The 19,786-nt window shown below is 42.4% G+C and overlaps 1 protein-coding gene and 1 long non-coding RNA gene across 10 annotated transcripts in view; one reads left to right on the forward strand and one right to left on the reverse strand.

Moving 5' to 3' along the window:
* Positions 1-2,422: 2,422 nt before the first annotated feature.
* Positions 2,423-19,786, forward strand: part of TACC2 (transforming acidic coiled-coil containing protein 2) — a 154,955-nt gene continuing 137,591 nt past the window's right edge. For 4 of the 9 annotated variants that reach the window (XM_082222735.1, XM_082222737.1, XM_082222734.1 and 1 more), the window contains exon 1: positions 16,314-16,479. The gene's annotated coding sequence lies outside the window, so the exon portion shown is untranslated. Of the gene's footprint in view, positions 2,600-6,807; positions 6,921-16,313; positions 16,480-19,786 lie in introns of those variants that run through there. The other 5 variants (XM_082222739.1, XM_082222729.1, XM_082222733.1 and 2 more) reach the window with 4 other exon arrangements.
* Positions 9,311-11,362, reverse strand: LOC309532494. The gene is made up of 3 exons (XR_014219881.1): positions 11,223-11,362; positions 10,715-10,861; positions 9,311-10,068 (listed from the first exon to the last, which is right to left on the reverse strand). It is a non-coding gene; the product is annotated as an uncharacterized lncRNA (long non-coding RNA).

The following is a 19,786-nucleotide window of genomic DNA, read 5'->3' on the forward strand; positions in this document are numbered from 1 at the left end:
CCGAGGGGTCCGAATCAAATCGCGAAGCGTAGCTCAGCTGCTGATGCTGCTTCTTTTTTTGGTGTTGGCGCCTCTTCAAAGACACATCGTTCTCAATGTGGTTGTGTACTTTTGATGTTTAATTTATGACTACTTTTAGTTTTGTTATGTTTGTAATTATGTGATTTTTTAAATATATATGTTGCAGGCTGCCTTGAGCATGGTTTTAACTTTGGAAAGGCAATATACAAATGAAATCATTAACTGATCCCGAGTTAAAAGATGCATAAGCTCTGTACGCTCCTTTATAATAATAATAATTTGATTCCAGAAACACAGTTAAGGTAGCAGCACAAAATCCAGGGAAGTGTTTTCAATCTATACAGTGCTTTAAAAAAAAACAAGCAACTTTTTGGGAACCAAATTAGTCAACAAAATTTGGGGGGTTCAGTTTTTCCTATTCCCCGAGGCCTTTCGACTGTTGCCAATGCGTGCAGCGGGAGGAGCTGGCTGGGTGAAGTTAAAGCCGAGAGCCCGATCAGCTGATTCCTCGGGGTCTGCCTGGTTGTGTATAAAAGCGGGTGCACGCGAGTGCCTTCGAAGAAACGCGTGCTCAGTGAAACGAACCAAAGAAATTTCCGCGAGGGGACGTGCGGGAAAACACCAACGCAGTCTTTTCCCCATCTAGTTCAGTCTGAGTTAGTGGTTTTTTGAGCAGAAGAAATGCACAGGCAGTGACTGTGAATGCTGTTTAGCAAACTCCGATTTAAGAACAAATGCATGTGATCAAGAGAGAGTGCTCCGCCTCCGCACACTCTGATTTCTTGCTTGAGGAAGATGTGGCACCCAGCAGGGGGTAGTAGCAGCATATGATCGTCTGAGCCTGCTGCAACTAGTAGCCCCAAAATGAGCTTTATTAAGCTGCAGCACTCAGGACCATTTACATAAGATAAAATAAATCAAGGACAAGTGAGCTTAATAAAACCTTTTTTTCTAATAAACCAGTTAGCCACAGTGGTTTGCTGTGTAGGGCTGCTTGTTTTTGTTGCTAGGCAAAGACCTTTGGCCACAGTATGAGTTTAACAAGAAAGCCAAATGAAAACCCTAAAGGGCATGGTTTACTCACTGCAGTATCCTTAGCATATACACAGCCTAGTCTTAAATACACTCAGATTTACTTCATAGCACGTGTGTGCAGAATTGGAGCCCTGCCTTCCCTGAAGATTTAAGACAGGTGACAATAACTAAAAGTATGCATAACACATTCAAGCACATCAGAAAACTGCACCCACATCTGAATGGCAGCATCTAGAATCAGTCTAGATTGAAAGCAATATTTTAAGGACAAATGATTCCATATTGCAAAAAAAACTACATGTATGTGCTACGAACAGAGGTGAATGCAGCCTGACAGCAGGGATGAGGAACTGGTGAGGCCCTTCAAATGTTATTGGATTCCAGTTGCCATCATCCTCAGCCAGCATAGCCAGTGGAGAGGGCTCATGGGAACTGTAGTCAAACAATGCTCAGAGGACAACACTTCTTCATCCCTGCTTTAAAGTTATTTTCACTGTGAGCTCTCTGATATTTCCCCCTTGACAGATAAGGCCAGAGTCTTCCTGGTTAAGAAGCTAAAACCTCAGCCTGTGAACTCTGAGAAAGCAAGACCTCTTGGATGCCCTCTAATGGAACAAAGGCAGCACAGCAGTTGTGGAAGTGCAACCGTGTGGGACTGGCAGGCAGCAGGTTTGAGTGGGAGCATTATTTTTAAACAAGAAAACTGCAAGGAAAGGGTTAAATGCAGCCATCTGTCTCATTGCAATAGCTGAGAAGTTAGACTCTACACAGCCAACCCCAGTCCTCACAAATAAATACTGTAAAAAAATATGGCTTCTACCTTTTGTTTTTATTTTAGAGTAATGCCTTCTCTGGGGAAAAAGGAGTGTTGAAATAGTAGTGCTGTTAATCATTTAGGAATTGCATTTGCTGATCCTCCTGTAGAAGAGAATGTGGGGGCAGGGCTGGACAGGATCCCAGCCAAATCCCGTGCATGTAAATTTTGAAATAAGTCCCATTCAGTGGGACTTTGCTCTCAGCTAGGATCTGAGCCTTCAAGTTTCTGTGTGGGCTTCAATTCGAGCCTGGTCCTAATTTTATCCAGTGAGCAAGCAGAGAGGTATTATGCATCTAAGTATGTGTGTTTTAAAGTTGAAACCAAAAATACACAGAGTTAAAATCCCAAAGGGCTGTACTGGCATAATATATAAATATTGCATTTAGTAATAAACCAAGGAATAAAACATTCTGCATTTAGTTTACAGCACCTGGGAGGGTGTGTTCATGTGGAGTGCATTTCCTTTTATGCTATTTTCCCATCCAGTAACGGGGGATTCCTGCAGAGAACTGACGTGTTGTAGCTTTGAGCTCCCGGGGTCAGATTCCTTACACTTCACGGCTATCCAGCATAGTGTTCTCAAACCTAAGCCAATTCACATTAATAGAACACTTTCATGTGATCCAGGGGGAAAGGGATTCACATACACAGGAGGAAAAAGCAAGGAGTGAAGGACGCTGTCAGATCAGGGGCACCGTTTTTGCTTTTTGATTGGAGGAAAACGAGGTAAGTAAATCCTAAATCACACTTCTGTAAATCCTTTTTGACAACAGAAAGCTTAGAACAATTTTGTTAGCTGGGCTTTTGCAGAATATTACAGGAAAAGATTTCCTTTCCTCCTTACAGAAGTGGTTTATAACCTTCAGCTTGCAAAGTTATGAAGAGATTTTCCTTTTTCAGCATTACAGGCTGAAGTTGTGTGTGTAAAGGTGCTTCTGGTGTTTATTGAGCAGTCATTCTTATTTGTTTGTGGGGAGGCTATGTCAAAGCAAGTTTCATTCCACACTTTCCAGTGCATTTATCCACTGTTTGCCTTATTGCAAAAGGTCCGTTCTTTTGAGGAAGCAAGTTTATTGAGCAAGAGCCCCAACGGCTCCATATACCTGAATTTGCCGACATACAGTTGAATCACACTCCAAAATAGTGACTGTCTGGAAACACATTCAGAATTTTGAAGCCGGAATAGGGGTGCCAATTTGAGATTAAATGATGCAGATTAACCATCAAAGGTGTACTTTTCACAGATGTTTATTCTAGGCTGTCATAACTTTGAAAATGCTGCTTGCTGGCATTTATTTAATTGTTTTATCACGTTTATGCAATACATTGATTTTATTTATCATACATTTCAGGTATAAAAAGGAATGCATGGGATGGTATTTGCTGCTTTCAATTATTCAAGCCTTATATTATACCAGCCTGGTGCTTGACATATGTTTTGGACCACAACTCCCATCAGCCCTAGCTCCAGCTGGCTGTGGTTGATGGGAATTGTAGTCCAAAACATCTGAAGGTTGCCAGATTGGTGAAGGCTGTTCTTTTCATCACCTTTTTCACCTGAATGACTTGATTAAAATACCTGACACATTACAAGATGCCTCCACATATACATGTAGGGGCAGAATTTCAGCATCTGTGATCTGTTTCTGTTCTTTAAAGGGGTGGTAGGGGAAGGTGATTCTGACCCCAGGTACACTGACCCATTGCACCTGACAGAAATATTTATTTAAAATATATTTTTATAGATTATGCTTTTATTATGATTTTACTGGGTACCAACAGAGCATACAGAGTCTGTTTTCAAGTCCTTGAATCATATACCTCTTGAATGTAATGAAACCTTTAAGCAACTTACATTTATATTTTGATTTAAACCAAATTATAATAGCATAGGCTATTAGAACTACTTGTGTATATATTGTATATATACTGAGCATCTATAAGAAATAAAACAGACATTGGCAAACTCAGCCCCCCAGATGTTTTGAGACTACAACTCCCATCATCCCTAGCTAACAGGACCAGTGGTCAGGGGTGATGGGAGTTGTAGTCCCAAAACATCTGGAGGGCCGAAGGTTGGGGATGCCTGAAATAAAATGTTTGGTGCAGTTTTAGTATATTCATATTCCTGTCCCACTTTCTTCCAAGGAATTTAAGTTCATCACATATCTTTAGGTGCCAGGTGAAAACATCCCTCTTCACCTAGGCCTTTTACTAATTAAACAATCTATGGCATTTTAAGTTGTGGGGGGGTATTGTTTGTAATTATATTATATTTTTTATATATAATGTGAACTGCCATGTGATCCTCGGATGAAGGATTGTATATAAATCTCATAAATAATAACAACAACAACAAAAATAAGTTGACCTGCATGCTTCTCTTTTTTTCAAAAATTTTATTAGTTTCCCACATTTTTAGAAAAACAAACAAACATAACTGAACTTGATCCAATATTAATATCATAGTTAAATGACTTCCTCAGATTCCCTTGACTGAATTTCATTATGTATCATTGTAACGGTTTTCCAAAATAATATCTCGTAAAATTTACTTAATCCTCTTAACATCTTTATCTCTTTTCATCTTAACTTTAATATTGTTTTATAATTTCACATATTCAGATCCTTAGCCTAACTATTATTTTGCAAGTATTTCTATTTAAGACCTGCATGCTTCTCTTCCCCTCTGCCTCATTTTAACCTCACAACAACACTGTGAGGTAGATTGAGCTGAGAGATAATTGACTGGTTTGGGACCACCTAGTGGGCTTCGTAGCTGATTGGAGAGGGGGGCAGGATTTGAGCCTGGACCAATTTCTTTCTCTCTCTCTCTCTCTCTCTCTCTCTCTCTCTCTGTGTGTGTGTGTGTGTGTGTGTGTGTGTGTGTGTTTGAAGGATGAGATACATTATATTTCACAATAACAGCAAACAAGTGGGAATTTTAATGAATTGCCGCTGTGTTGAATGTTTAGGTTGACAGACAAACATGCCCTTTTACAGCACACTCCATTCCATCCCCCCTTCTGGTTGGACCAATGCAGGAAGACAATTCTAGACTAGATGGGCCTTTGGTTTGATCCAGCAGGGCTCTTCTTAGGTCGACGAATTGCGTAGCAACCAGTTTAAACAGAACTTTGAACTGGATTAAATGTGAAGACAGTTTTGAAGTGTGCAACTGACAAGGACTCCAAATGTTTGGTATTGCAAAGTATTTACTACAACCATTCTGTAACTAAAATTTTAATTTAACAAGTAACAAGTTCATAAGTTTATTGTTCTAGCTATGACAAACTTGTAACAATAGTATTAATAAAATAATACAGAACATACATCAAAAAAATAAGCCAACATCCATGATGAAAGAGAGAGAAGATACCAGAGACACCAACAAGTTTAAATCTAGCCTGATTTCAGATTAAGCCTCTGAATTACCAAAACAATTTGTTGCAATTTTATCCAACTCCTTTTTCCTTTTTAGTTATTTTTTTTGCAGCCAGTGGACAGAGGGCTACTGTGTTACAAAGCTATTATAGTCACTTAAAAGAAATCAAACCATTTATAGTGTACCTATGTGTTTCTGTGAACAAAGGTTTCAGAAAGCGATCTCTTGGGTATATAAGTGGCAGGCTAACAGATAATGAGTGATGTCTTCCAGCTGAGGTTGGCCACAAATACAAAGTCTGTCTGCGTATGGGACCTTGTAACAGCAGCCATCCAAGACTAGAGTGGGCCTCAATTGGAAACACAGTTAAATAAAGGCATTTCTTAAGGAAATTGGTGAGAGTTTGGCCAGATAATTTGCTGTAGAATGCTCTGTTCTCAGGAGTGAATACCAAGGGGGAAATTGGGCATTTCTCATTGGTTGCAGGTCCCTTCTGGATTCTATCCAGAAGAGCCAATCATTTATTTGACACTTCTTTTTGGTCAATGCAGACCACAGTTCTGGAAAATAATACTTGTCTAAAGCACCCTGACAAGCTGCTTTCCAGAGCTGGTTATGATCCAATTCCATATAGCACAGCACAGGAAAATGCTCAATTGGCTTAGTAGAAATTCTTTTAATATACTTTAACTGAGCGCAATCTGTTCTTGCCTTAATTGTTGGCCACCTGGATTCTTTACAAAGAAGAGCTGCTGACATTCCTGATGGTAGAGAGAATAGCTTCTGAAAAAAAATATTCTGCAAAGTTTCCAAAACTTTAATGGAGTTCGAATCAGAGGCCTAGATTTTAACACCACAGAAATGTACTACAGTATTTTGCTTGCTACTAGCATCTAAATAGTCAATTGGACAAGGAAGTTGAGATGTCCATTTTCTCCTAGTCATAAGGACTGGATGTCAAAATCATGGGATGTTATGGTTTGTTTTATGTAGGTTTTGTTTTTGTTTTTTTTTCATGAAAGAGCTAATTCCAAGGTGGAATCAGAGCAGTGCTGAGGCGATGAACACACCCACTGCTGTAAAGCTTTGTACTGAAGCTATACATGAATGACAAACTCCCTTTTCTTTCTTTTTGGAATCTGCATGCTGAGCTCTGCTGCTTTGAGAAAAAAGAACATTAGGCATCATGGCACGTTTACAAGCGCACCACTCAGCAGGTCTGAAACATCACACAAGCACATTCTTGGACTAATTAAATTTTTCATACTGCATGGTGCATGTTAGGACTCGACAAGCCCATTTGCCTCGCTCAGGTTTTGGGTTGAGGTACAATGGGAAACAGAAATCAAGATTTTATCCTATGTTGTCTACAAGACTTGAGCACCCCAGTTTAGGAACATGGGAGGGAGCCAATATAAAAGCTGCATGCACACAGTTGTTGTTTTTTGTAAGTATCTGGAACAGGTTGCTGCATGGGAAACCAAATAAAACAACATGTCCAGCTCTGCATATGTTATCTCCAGTGGCGAATGAGTTTCTCTTTCAACAGGAACTTACTGCACCCAGTTGTTGTCTGCAAGCTGTGGTGAAACCTGTTCTGACTTCTGTATACATTCATGTATTTGGAGAAACACATGTGGACTTGAAGAGAGGAGGGAGATGGTATGCAAGTCCTGAGTATGTTGGCTTCACGTTTGTCTTCTGAGCGTTTAGGGTAACCATGTTCAACTGAATGCTTCCCTCCAATTGGAAACCTAGCATAAGAAGCTGCGATATCATGAGCCAGACCATTGGACTGTCCAGTTCAATATTGTCTACACTGACTGGCAGGGCTTTAGATGGGAATCTTTCTCAGCCCTGCCTGGAGATGCTGGGGAATGAATCTGGGACCTTCTGCATGCAATATGGATGCTCTTCCGCTGAGTTGTGGCCCTTCCCTAAACTTCCCCAGGGTTCCTAATCTGGGGAAGGCATTCAAGTGCAGACCTTGGCACTGAATGTAGAACATCTGCCATGGAGCTGGCATACACTGGGATGTTGGAAAAGGGTGGAGCTTTTATGTATATTCCTGCCTCCCATTTAAACTAAAAATGTATACAGTGGTACCTCAGGTTACAGACGCTTCAGGTTACAGACTCCACTAACCCAGAAATAGTATCTTGGGTTAAGAACTTTGCTTCAGGATGAGAACAGAACTCGTGCTCCTGCGGCGTGGCAGCAGCAGGAGTCCCCATTAGCTAAAGTGGTGCTTCAGGTTAAGAACAGTTTCAGGTTAGGAACGGACCTCTGGAACGAATTAAGTACTTAACCCGAGGTACCACTGTATATACCTTGAATACAGAGGTAGGGCATTGGTGTCAGTAAACTGGGCATGTCATATTTTTAAAAGGGCATGTCGTATTTTTAAAAGGTTTCCTTAAAACATTTTAATACCCACTTCATCAAAACTGATTCCATAATAGTTTGCAAGGTTTTATATACACACAAACTTGCCATTGCAGTGGCCAAGCGGTATTGCATGCTTGTGTAGATTCATCCCTCATTACAGCATAGATCGAATGGGGAACGGCAGCCATTTTTGTAGCATGAAGTGCACACTGGGGAATAATGTAACTGGAACAGTTGCAAATCAGTGGAAGTGAAGTAGTCAGTGCAGAGATGGTTTGAGTTATCTTATTATGTGAGGCAAATATTATAGAAAAGGAAAAATGTATTGGAAAAAGCTGTCTGCAAAACATCCCGACTGGTTTATAGCTAACTGTTTCCAAGTCCTTCCCAACTCACAGGCTGATGACTACATTTAACCACTTTCTTTATTAGACTAGTCACTGTTACCCACAGATCTGGAATATTACGCAGTTGTGCTGAGCCAAAATCCACCATTAAGTTAAAGTTGTATGAAACCTGTGGTCAACATTTGTTTTTGTCAAAAGCTTGAGTTATTTGAAGAGGACAAGAATCCTTGTTTATTGAAGGGAGAGGTAATCATGGTGATATTTCCAATGTCAAGGAAAATTCATGTTCCATTCAAATCAGCTTCAAAATTGGCTAAACTTAGTTTGCAATGTTATTAAAGACGAAATACATCCAGTGGCTCACAAATGGCATTCTGACCACAGCAGCACTCAACAATTCTGTTGATGTAAATATAAAATCAGCCACTTGAAAAAAGGGGGGGCTGCAAGCTTTTCAAAAAAAGCATAAAGCAATACAAAGTTGCACCAGGTATTTTTTTGTTATGCCCAGCGTCTCCTGATTTACACCAGGTGTCTCAGCAGAGACAACAGAAGCATCAAGATTGTGGTGGCACATAGACCATGTAGCATACTGCACACGGGGCCTTGAAGTTTGGAAATGGGAGCTTTCCAGTTAGCCCCAAAACTGCAATGCACCAGGCTTCACTCTTTTAGCACTACAGATTTGTTTGCAATGCTGACGGGAAGGGGCAAGTGGGAGAGTATCATGGCAGATGCATGTGGCCCATGGAGATTTGGAGAATCTTATTCAGAACTGCCAGGCAGTTGCTGTCTTAGCATTTCTAGTCAGGAAAATATGAAGGCCTGTCCCATTCATTTGATGTTATCTACAGAAAGCTAACAGCCACCTTTGTCACACTTCATTTCTCCCCAGTCACGTGCATGCTCAGCTCTCTTTGCATTTATCACTTTAGCACCAATGTAGGGGTCTCTCCAAATGCCCCTTTTATTGTGTGTTCATGATTATTTGCTCTCATGGTGGTATTGGGGCAGTAAGCATCACCCTGCTCTCAATGTTGTTTGCACCTGCAAAAAGCCTAGGGGCAGTCTGCATTCTTTCCACATAACTTTCTGCTGAAATCCTGCAGTATTTTATACAACAAATGTTACAAGGTGGTTGTTGTTTGGTTCTGCTTTTGCTGTGCTATAGCCCAAGAATAACCCTCCAGATAGCAACAATGCAGGCAAGTTCTTTTTATTTATTTTACTTACAAAAGTATTTCTATATCACTGTATTATAAGGTATCAAGGTGATGCACACCACTAAAACCTAAAACATCATTTGAAAAAACCCACAGATAATCATTAAGGTCTCAGGGAAGCATTCAAGAACAACTAATAAAGAGGAATATAAATCCACTAACCATTCACCACTAACACACTGCTATAGCACCAATGACATGTTGCAGAATATGCAAAATTTGCAACAAACAAACAAACAAGCACCAGTCTGGAGGAGCCAAACACGTAGAAAGGGAACTGTGTAAAAAATGAACACTCCAGCACAAGACAGTCTACATGGGTGTTTTGTTTTAGATTCTATGTACAATGCACTGTAACCTGATTCCAGCCCAAATACAATTAACTTGTGCTATACATACAGGTGTAACACTAGTGTGCACTCAGCTTGAGGGTGCATGAGGCTTTTAGGGGGATACTGTGTGAGCATATCTACTACACCCCCCAAAAAACCTAGACTGAAGAAACTTTGGGTTGTTTTCTTTCATATTATCTTTTCTGTGAGCAACAACACAACACCGAAACCCCTACCCTTGTCCCAGGATTATGCATAGATTGGCCTCAGCTCTGCAAACAGTGAGAGACTCCAAGTCTTAGTTGCAAATTGGGGCTCTATGTGTGTGGATATTTTTAGGATCAGAGCCGATGAGTCTGGCCAACCTTTGGCTCTCCTCCAGATCAACACAGTGAGGTCTGGGGGATAGGGTTTCTGTATTCCCAAATACCAGTTCCTCTCCAGAAGAGTATATGTTATTGGGAGGAAATATTCCTGGACATTCTGGACGGTAACTTGCAGACGGGAGTTGCAGCAATTCCTGCCAAGACATAAAATTTTACAATGCACCTTAGGTGAGTGTTGCTGGAAAGGCCATTTTTGTGTTCTCAAGGTGGGCTCACCAGATACCAATGGGAAACCCATCAACTGGATGTTACACGCTTCCCCAATCTAGATGCTTTCCATTCAGATCCCCGCCACGGGTGCATTTGGTATTGTTTTAAAACATATTTGTGGTTACTTTCTGTGTTGTTTTTTAACTGTTTCCATAGATTTGTGTTGCATTTTGTACATCACCCCGAGGCATATCTGGAAGGCAGTAGTTAAATGAGTCCAATAGTTCCCACCTGCTTGTATCCCTCAGACACTAGTATTCAGAGACATGCCAGTCTGATGCTGAAGTAGCACAAAGAAAGTACATGATTAATTTGTTCCAGTTTTAAGACACCCACCCAGCGCTGGATTTAGGGCAGTTCCCCTGCATAGGCAGCCAAGTTGACGTGGTGCAAAATAGTGATAGTAATAGTAGTAGTAGTAACAACAAACAAACTGTATTTATATGGGTAAATATACAGGTAAACGTACCAAAAGGAATTATTGTGAAAATAAGAAATATTTGGAAGGGGCGTGCCAAATTTTGTCCTCAGGGTGCCATATTACCAAAGTCCACCCCTGAACCTACCCACCCTAACAAGGTCATTTCAGGTTAGAGATGAGCTTCTACTTGGGCGTGGGAAGGCAGGTGAAGAAAGCAGGAGGGAGAACAGCAGGATCTCCTTCGGATCTAAAAGCAGCACATCTAATGTGGATGTGAGAGCCATAGGATACAGGATCTGGAAATAATATACTCTCACGCTCACCCCATGTCTCTGATAAGCAAGAAATTCTGGGGCACAGCCGTTACCTGGCTTCTGTTTTTCTTTGAAAGGAGGTCACCCGAGGCATATGTCCCCCTTTTTTAAACAGTTGAATGTATTTACAAAGGTACAGGCTGAGCATAAGTGGAGGCACATCTTAAAGACAAGCCAGAGTCAGCCAAAGTCCAGGGCACCCATATTGGGCAGACAGCATGATTACCGAGATGTCAAATATTACAGAGCAGATTTTCTAAGGAGAAGGTCTACGCTCACAGCTCCTATTTCAAAAACTTAGAACCTCATTGCCAGTGATATTTACAAGATATATGAGTCCTACCCTTCTGCAACAAAATGCAAAGCTACATCTTGACCATCTGGTCTTCAAGTTCCCCAAAGTGTTTGCAAGTGTAGCGAAGTCTCACTGGGTATTGCACAAGCACCTTTAAATATAAGTGTCCCTAGATCCTGAAAACAGATCGCCTCACGCTGTTGGGGGTTTGTTTTAGTGACTGGAAAATGATCACATCAGGTATAAATAGTGCCAGAGCCAGGCTGGCAAAGCACATGTGTTGCACAACTTTAGCAGATTAGGTTGGGTGTTTGTTTGAAGCATTGAGGGATTATGCCATCTGGGGCAACAGAAGCTGGTTTTGTTCATTCCCTTCTCGACAGCCAGGCAGAAGGACCTGCTGGAGCTCCCTTCCATAGCCTCATGATCCAGTTAGAAAGCATGACAATATGGTTTAGCAACTGGCCTTAATTACTAGGTCTCAATGCAACTGAGACACTTTGTTCATTAAGTGACTTCGTGTTCCTCCCAGGGGGAGTCTTTTCCTGCTTAGGCTTACTGGAGTTGTACCACAACAATCAAGAGAAAATAGATGCTTGGGAACCACTGGGGCGCATCAGAAGATGGCTGACAATAACATCTCTCCGACCCATACGAGGTAAATTGGAGGCTGTGATGGGAGTAAATAGCCTCCCTACACCCCCAGGATTGTGGTGGGGGACTGCCTTTGCCTGCTGTGCCCTATACCACCCCCAAATTTGTGGGGATGGGGGCACTAGGCACAATGCCCTCCTGTGGGATTTCGGCACTCCTGGACGCCGTCTCTGATCCGCGCCACTAGCTGCAAGAACTTCAAAAGAAACAATTTGGATGAAGCTAATGCACATATTTCAAGGAAGAAGGGGGAGTAAAGACTGCTAACAGAAGAGATCTCTGATAAAACAAGACGAGTCGGAGGAACAAGTATAGATCATGAGAAGATACGCCAAGACTCGGTATGCAAAGGGGGAGGGGGAAAAACTTTCCTTTCTTTCCTTATGTGATTAAACAAGAATCCCCCCCACCCACAAGTCAGAAATGTCATTTTAAGGACTTAAGCTGTGGATTTAAGGCTGTGTGGAGATAAACTTTGGAACCAGAGCATGTTTTAAGAAGAGCGTGGAATGTATAAGGGCTTTGGAATGACGCAGTTCAAAATACCGTCGTCATATTGGGAAGTTCTGTCAGAGGACTTAAGTCTGAGAGGAGAAATAGAGAAATAGACCTTTTTTATATTGTGGATGAAACTCCTCAGTGGGACTTAAGAACGACAGTTCTGTAATTAATGATGGAAAGAGCGCTGTTATCTATGAAGGTGATGATATATGGAAACCATCTCGATTTGAGGACTGGAAGAATGGAAAAATTCACACAGGATTATTATTGGTGTTTATCGGCTTAAGGAGACTATCAGAAGAGATCATAAAGAAAAAAGAGAAAATATATGAACAAGATGTGATGTGGAAACAGCAAGATAAGTCTGGATAGAATTATGAACTTTGTTTGGACTGATTTGGACATTAATGCAGTAGCAAGAAGATGATCAGAATCCCCCTTCGGATCTTGAAATATGGGTTCCCTTAACAAAATTTAAAATTCGGCTTTGTAATTCTGAATTTATGTGATGTGATTTGATTTGATGTGATTGGCTGGTTAATAAAAATTATTATTATTATTATTAAAAAAAAAGAGAAAATAGATGCTTGTGCAAAAATAGACCCAGAAACTAATTAGTGCCAACTTTTTAAGGTTAAAGGTAAAGGGACCCCTGACCATCAGGTCCAGTCATGGACGACTCTGGGGTTGTGGCGCTCATCTCGCTTTATTGGCCGAGGGAGCCGGCGTACAGCTTCCTGGTCATGTGGCCAGCATGACTAAGCCAATTCTGGCGAACCAGAGCAGCACACAGAGCAGCCACCTTTTTACTTTATTTCTTTTATTATTTTAAGTAAGCCTGGACTCCAACTTCCATCATCCCCAACCACTGGCTATGCTGTCTGGAACTGATGGGAGTTGTAGTCCAATGATACTTGGAGAGAAACACAAGTTGCTCTACTCTTGCTTTTTACGGCTGCAAATAACTACTGTTCAGGGTTGGCCCAATACATTTTGCTGTATGAGGGGAAGGGCAAGCTGGCAATCTCTCCATTCTACATAGAGAAGCCAACCAGATTAGCACTGTTGAATTGTGCATCGACAATGACACCATCCTCCTCTGCACCTGAGGACAGCAAGCTAGCTTAGAGAGCACATGGTGCACACAGCTCTGTTCTCTAATACCTCCCCACCTGTCCCTCAGTATCTGCTGCCCGAGGCATCTGTCTGATGATAGGGATGGTCCTGCAGCTGTTTGGAAAACAGATCTTTATGTGTGAGTCACTGACTGCTTGTTTACACTCAAAAGAACAGCCTCCAACAGCTATCTCTGATTGAGATGCCCTTTAAGTATTCTCCATGTGACTTAGGAGTTTCTTGTCCAACTGCAGATCCATGATGGAGGTGGGGAAACATCTGAATGACTCATCCACATGGTGGGGCCAATTTTATGGGTCTTCCCCACGGAAGTGACAAGAGGAGCTCTGTCCTTTACAGGTTACCTGAGCTGCATGGGAACCACTTTTTTTTCAGAGAGGCTTGGAAGATTATTTTAAATGGGGCAACCACGTGGGCCTTTTATATAGAAGTTGCAGCCCGGATGGTAGGCTCCAAGTAACCTATAAAAAGCCCTGCAGATTATTTGAGAGAGAGCTATATACTGTCATATGCATGGTCAACACATACATCAAAATGAGGTGGATATAAACTGGCAGAGTTGTGTGATAGCAGAGTGAACTGAACCACTTCAGACTGCAGATAGGGAAACTGGATTTTGTAACACTCCCTCTTCCAGCTATGTAAATACAACAGCCACAGCTGCAACTTGGGATAACGCTCTGTGCACTTGATGAAGAGGATTGTTGTCCATGAAAGCATCGGCCATAATAATTATGTTAATCTTTAAGACCCTTCACCATTTTGCTGCAAGAGGCTGACATGTCCATCCTTCTGGAAACCCATATAGACAGTTTCTACAATATCCCACTCAGGAAGGCAGGTGCTCTTTCTATGAGATACTTGCTGTTTTGTTTCTAGGTTTTGTGCTACCATTTCTGGAGCAGTTGCTGTCACAGTCTCATTAAAAGCAATGGCAGCAGTATAGCTCTGCTGTGTACATACAAGTTGCCCAGAATACTGGTGCAAACCAGGTAATAATGCTTTGGCCTGAACTCCTGTTTAGGCAACAATTCGGCACAGGGTTTGGTGCATCTCCTGAACCTGATGATTTCAGTGGGTTTGGGTGTGTCTAAATTTGTATAGAAACAGGCTGAATATCTTCATATTGTGCTAACATGCCACAGCGCTGTGCAGAATTACGTTAAGCACTAGACCTTGAAGTCTGCCTAGGAGTTGGTAGTTTTATGCAAGCAGGCTCTGTCAAGCAATCTCTTGTAGTCATTGGAGCTGACATTAAGGGTTAATAATAACTATTAGAGCATAAACAGGTGCCATGCTTCTTGCATCACCTCATTTCAAAGAGTTTCTGTCTGTGCGACTCCACCTATCAAATATGAATCACTGGGAAATGATTCCCAGCACAGACGGTCATGTCGGCAGTTGACAGCAGCAAAGCTCTCTGAAGACAGCAGGGAAAACAAACAGGCCAAAGGGAAACTCTGAATTCATTAACACACACACACAAATTCATTCTTGATCTTATGTACCTGCCCATCTAAAAGCAACATTAGGGTTCCCACTTATTTTACTGCCTGTGTTTCACATGGTGAGGCTTGACTTCACAGTTGCCTGGCAGCTGAAGCTCAACCTGATAGGGTTTGGTTCACTCCCAGTTCTGCTTCCTCACTTGTACTTGCCCTTCACCCATGTCTGTTGGAGGGTAGTTCACTTCCTTCTAAAACCGGCAGGTTACTGATATGTAAATTCCCCGATGCAGCAGTATCTGAGGCAGCTGGTCCTAGCCCTGTTGTCCGCCTCTGTACCCCACATGCCGTAATAAGCAGTATTTCAGATGTGTGGGCTGTGCATTATTCACTGTAGACATTTTGATGTGATAGAAGTGTTAGTTTCTCCAGGGCTATGTCCAATGCTGTCTGTTGCTGCTGGAGAACCAAAGCAAGAACATGAGGGATATAGGCAAAGTGACAGCAGTGGATAGAATCAAAGTGATGGCTGGGGCAACCCAGACAGGTGGGTGGGGTATTATCTATCTATCTATCATCTACCTACCTACCTAAAAAGGTAAAGGGACCCCTGACCATTAGGTCCAGTCGCGGACGACTCTGGGGTTGCGGCACTCATCTCACTTTACTGGACGAGGTCAGCTTCTGGGTCATGTGGCCAGCATGACTAAGCCACTTCTAGCGAAGCAGAGCAGCACATGGAAACGCCGTTTACCTTCCTGCTGGAGTGGTACCTATTTATCTACTTGCACTTTGACATGCTTTTGAACTGCTAGGTGGGCAGTAGCAGGGACCAAGCAATGAGAGCTCACCCCATCATGGGGATTCAAACTGCCGACCTTCTGATCGGCAAGCCCTAGGCTCTGTGGTTTAGACCACAGCGCCACCCGTGTCTGCCCTATCTGCCCTTAAATCCATTTTTTATGAAGGATGCTATGAAAATACTTTACATAACAAACAAAAAAGTTTCCCTTATGTTTTCCTTATGCAGTATTTTAAAATGTAAGGTGAGAGTCCTGAGATGGTAATAAAGTGTTTGTGGATGTTGCAGTGTGTGTGTGTGTGTGTGTGTGTGTGTCTGTGTGTGTGTGTGTCTGTGTGTGTGTGTGTGGTGGTACCCACAAAGAGCCCACAGGTCATATGTGCCTTGGCCCTCTAAATGAGATGGGAAAGCAGAGGAAGGTAACCAAATTTTCCATGTTCTTATATATGCTGCGATGTCTGTCTTCAACTCCATATCCTCGGGATCTGTCTCTCCCTCTTAAGTAGCACTTATCGAGTGAGTGTGGAGAACTGACTGGTTCTGCTCTGTACCTGGGGTGGAGTCAAAGTTATTTGTTCAACTGGTTATGCTTAATTCAAGGTGGGTCATTTAAAAGAGAGCCAGATTTGGAGGAGAGGAAGGCAGAGGAGGAAAACAAAGGTGGAGACTGGTGAGGTGTGCAGCTGGAAAGCGTGAGCTGCCAAAGACATTTGCTGAAGTGCCAGAATTGGGGTCAGAGGGACAACAAAAACAATTATCCTGGAACGTAAGTGCGCTAAGAATTTCTTCCTATTAAGTCTTTTTGTTTCTCACAACAAAGAGTAAGTTTCTCACGGGACAAGGTTTACATGAGCACTATATTCTAAAATACAGTTGAGCTGAAGCTGTATTTTAAAACAGCAGGCTTTAAAAGTATGTTATCTAGGAGTAACAATGGAAAACACAAATGAAATTTACTGGTTGGGTTTTGTTATTTCTTTAAAAAATCAATATGCAAATGTCACTTATTTGTGAGACCTGATCCTAGTGGGTAATGCAAAATCTTGTAATCTCTCAACGAAGAGAACTGTATTTTAATAAGAGTCTAGTGAAGCAATGTATTCATATTTGGACAGAGATATTTTCAGTGATGGTTTATACTGAGATATTCATCATGAATAGCGTATGAGGAGGAATTACATAGCTAGGTAAAGCATTCACAAGGTGTGGTGTGTCGGCTGCCTCATATTGTCTCTGGGGTCTTCCTTTTTCTTGAGTTAAGAATTCCAGTGGTGGAACCAGAGAAAGGGGGGTGTTGTTGCTGGGAGAGACCCTTGTGAAGTGAACAGCTCTAGAGGAGGAATGACGGAGGGTATTGTGCTTAAGTAAAAGTTGTATGAGCATTGATGACTTTATGGTCTGTGTGGCCCTGTGTTTGACCCTTTTTTGTTGTGTGTGTGCATGAGCCGATTCCTTCGCCTTCAAAACAAGAGGGTGTGTGAGGAGAGGATAGCAATATTTCTGTGCTCCCCTCTCCCAGACAACTTGGAAACTATCCAAGCTGTTCGCTTGGTAGGAGGGAAAGTTGATGATAATGACAATGCCTGTGGAATGAGTGCCCCCACCCAGAAAAAACATGTTACTAATTATGATGCTAATTATTATGGTGATAAAGCTTCTGCACTGCCCCACCTGCAAACAACTTGAAGCAGTCTAAGAAAATATGACCATAATAATGACAGTGCCTCTGCACTGGGCTCTTTCCCCAAACTAACCCCCCCAACAACTTGGGAAAAATGAAGGGAAAGTTGATAATGATAATACGTCTGCGCTGCCACCACCCCCAACTTGGGGACAATAAGGGGAAAGGATGTGATGATGCCTCTGTATTGGTCTCTCTCCCACCCCACCCCACCCCACCCACACCCCAAGTTCCAGAGCACCCCCTGCTCTAAGGCATGCAGTAGAAACTAGAAAAGTTTGCCATTTCCCCCTCACCATCATATTCAACTGAGGCCCCTCTCAAGTAGCTGTCTGCTCCACATGCCAGCAGGCAGCAAAACAAAAACAACAGTAATGGGATAGTTTTTACTGTAGTTCTTTCAACTCCCCCACTGCCATTTTAAAAAAAAAACCTCATAATTAGTGACAGGCAATTACTGTGCTTTCCCCCATTCCAATACACACATTAAAGTAGCTCATGGGTAGGCAAACTAAGGCCTGGGGGCCTTCCAAATCTGGCCCGCGGACGGTCCAGAAATCAGCGTGTTTTTACATGAGTAGAATGTGTCCTTTTATTTAAAATGCATCTCTTGCTTATTTGTGGGGCCTGCCTGGTTTTTTTACATGAGTAGAATGTGTGCTTTTATTTATTCCCCCCCCCAAATATAGTCCAGCCCCCCACGAGGTCTGAGGGACAGTGGACTGGCCCCCTGCTGAACATTTTTGCTGACCCCTGAAGTAGCCGCCTGACTACTGCTCCATATGACCACAAAACAAATAGAGCAGTAAGTGGGTTGATCACAACTCCACGCACAGAGATACACACCCACCCACCCTTCCCAAAAACTGCTCCATGGCCGGAGCAGCTGCCTGCTGCCTGCTCCACCAGGCCAACGAGCAGCAAAGAGAATACCTACAGGTATGACACTTCTGAGCTCTCCCCTTTCAAAAAGTCCTTCTGTGGGCAGCCAAAGCAGAGGAGGAGGAATGGGCTCAGCAGTACACCCATCCGCAACATCCTCCAAAAACCCATCCTATCTCTCCTCTCCATGTGTGTCCCACAACAACTGTCCACACAAATCTTTCCTTCCAGAAAGGGGAGGAGGTGCTAGCATCATAGACAAATAGATCTGGAAGTCAATGAGCCCTTCCAGCTCTAGCAAGTGTTCTGTCCTGCAGAGCCAGATCATGCATTATCCTCATCCTTCTGCTCAGTGCTATTTTTCTAGAAAAAGGGGTGCCGGAACTCATTATGAATGCCTCCTTCGTTCTCTTATCATGGCAATGGTGTCCAGCTGAGAGGTGCTGGAGCTGAGTTCCTGTGAGCTCCCCCTGAAAAAAAGCCCTGCTTCTGCTTGTGCTGGGTTGGGTTGGCAACCCCTGGCTTAGAAGGTAGCCTGCCCAATATGTTCCATATCATTCTTTCTTTTTTAAAAGAAAGGTGAGACTCCAGTTGCACCATTAAAAATCCCACCCTGTTAGGATCCCAGGGATTCCTGTTTCCCAGGGTCCAAATAGTCACAGCTTTGACTTCATTAGCTAGAAACACAATACTCAGTTCGGTTCAGTGGCACCAATGAAGGCCTTTATGGGCACTGGGTTTGGTACCCCCACCCTAATGGACCAGCGCCCACTGACTTTAATCAGTAGGAGAAATGAAGAATAGACACAACCCAGCACACTAAAATTCTAGAATTCAACAATGGCAATTCATTGTTTGTACTGATGTTGCAAAGGTATCTTCTTAGCTAGCAATGTATACACATAACTTGCGGGGGGGGGGCACACTTAGCTGCAGAGGATCCTAATTCTGTCTACACTGCATATACCTATAAATTTGCCATTTTGTATGAGAGTGGTACAATGCATGGGAGAAACACCCCTTGTGCCTTTACACTGGAGTAAAATTAAATAGCAATGCCAAAGTTGCAATTCTATCCATATTTACTTGGGGACAAGCTCCATTGGATTTATTCCTGAGAAAACATGCACATGATTATTGTGTGGCCAGCTTCTGCATTCCAGCCTAAAGCGAAGGTGGGGAGTTTTTAAATATTTCAAAGCATTGCAGCATAGTGATTGGTGCAAAGTAGACATTAAGAGATTAGCTCTAATTAGGTGAAAAGAAAACATCATAGGACATATGCTCATACCATATGGGTATTGAATTTCATCATGCTAATGCTTTTTACGCGTCCTGGTTAGAATAACAGTGTTACAGCACAATCCTGTGCTTGTCTACTTAAAAGTGCATGTCTTACTCCCAATAAAGTCATATATTAACAAAGCAACAACCACCACCACCAGTGGACCAGGCAGTGCGTGTGTGATTATGTACATAAGCAAAGCAACACAAGGGTTTTGTTCTGATG

Source organism: Podarcis vaucheri (genome assembly GCF_965113315.1).
Source record: "Podarcis vaucheri genome assembly, chromosome: 5".
Classification (NCBI taxonomy): Eukaryota; Metazoa; Chordata; class Lepidosauria; order Squamata; family Lacertidae; genus Podarcis; species Podarcis vaucheri.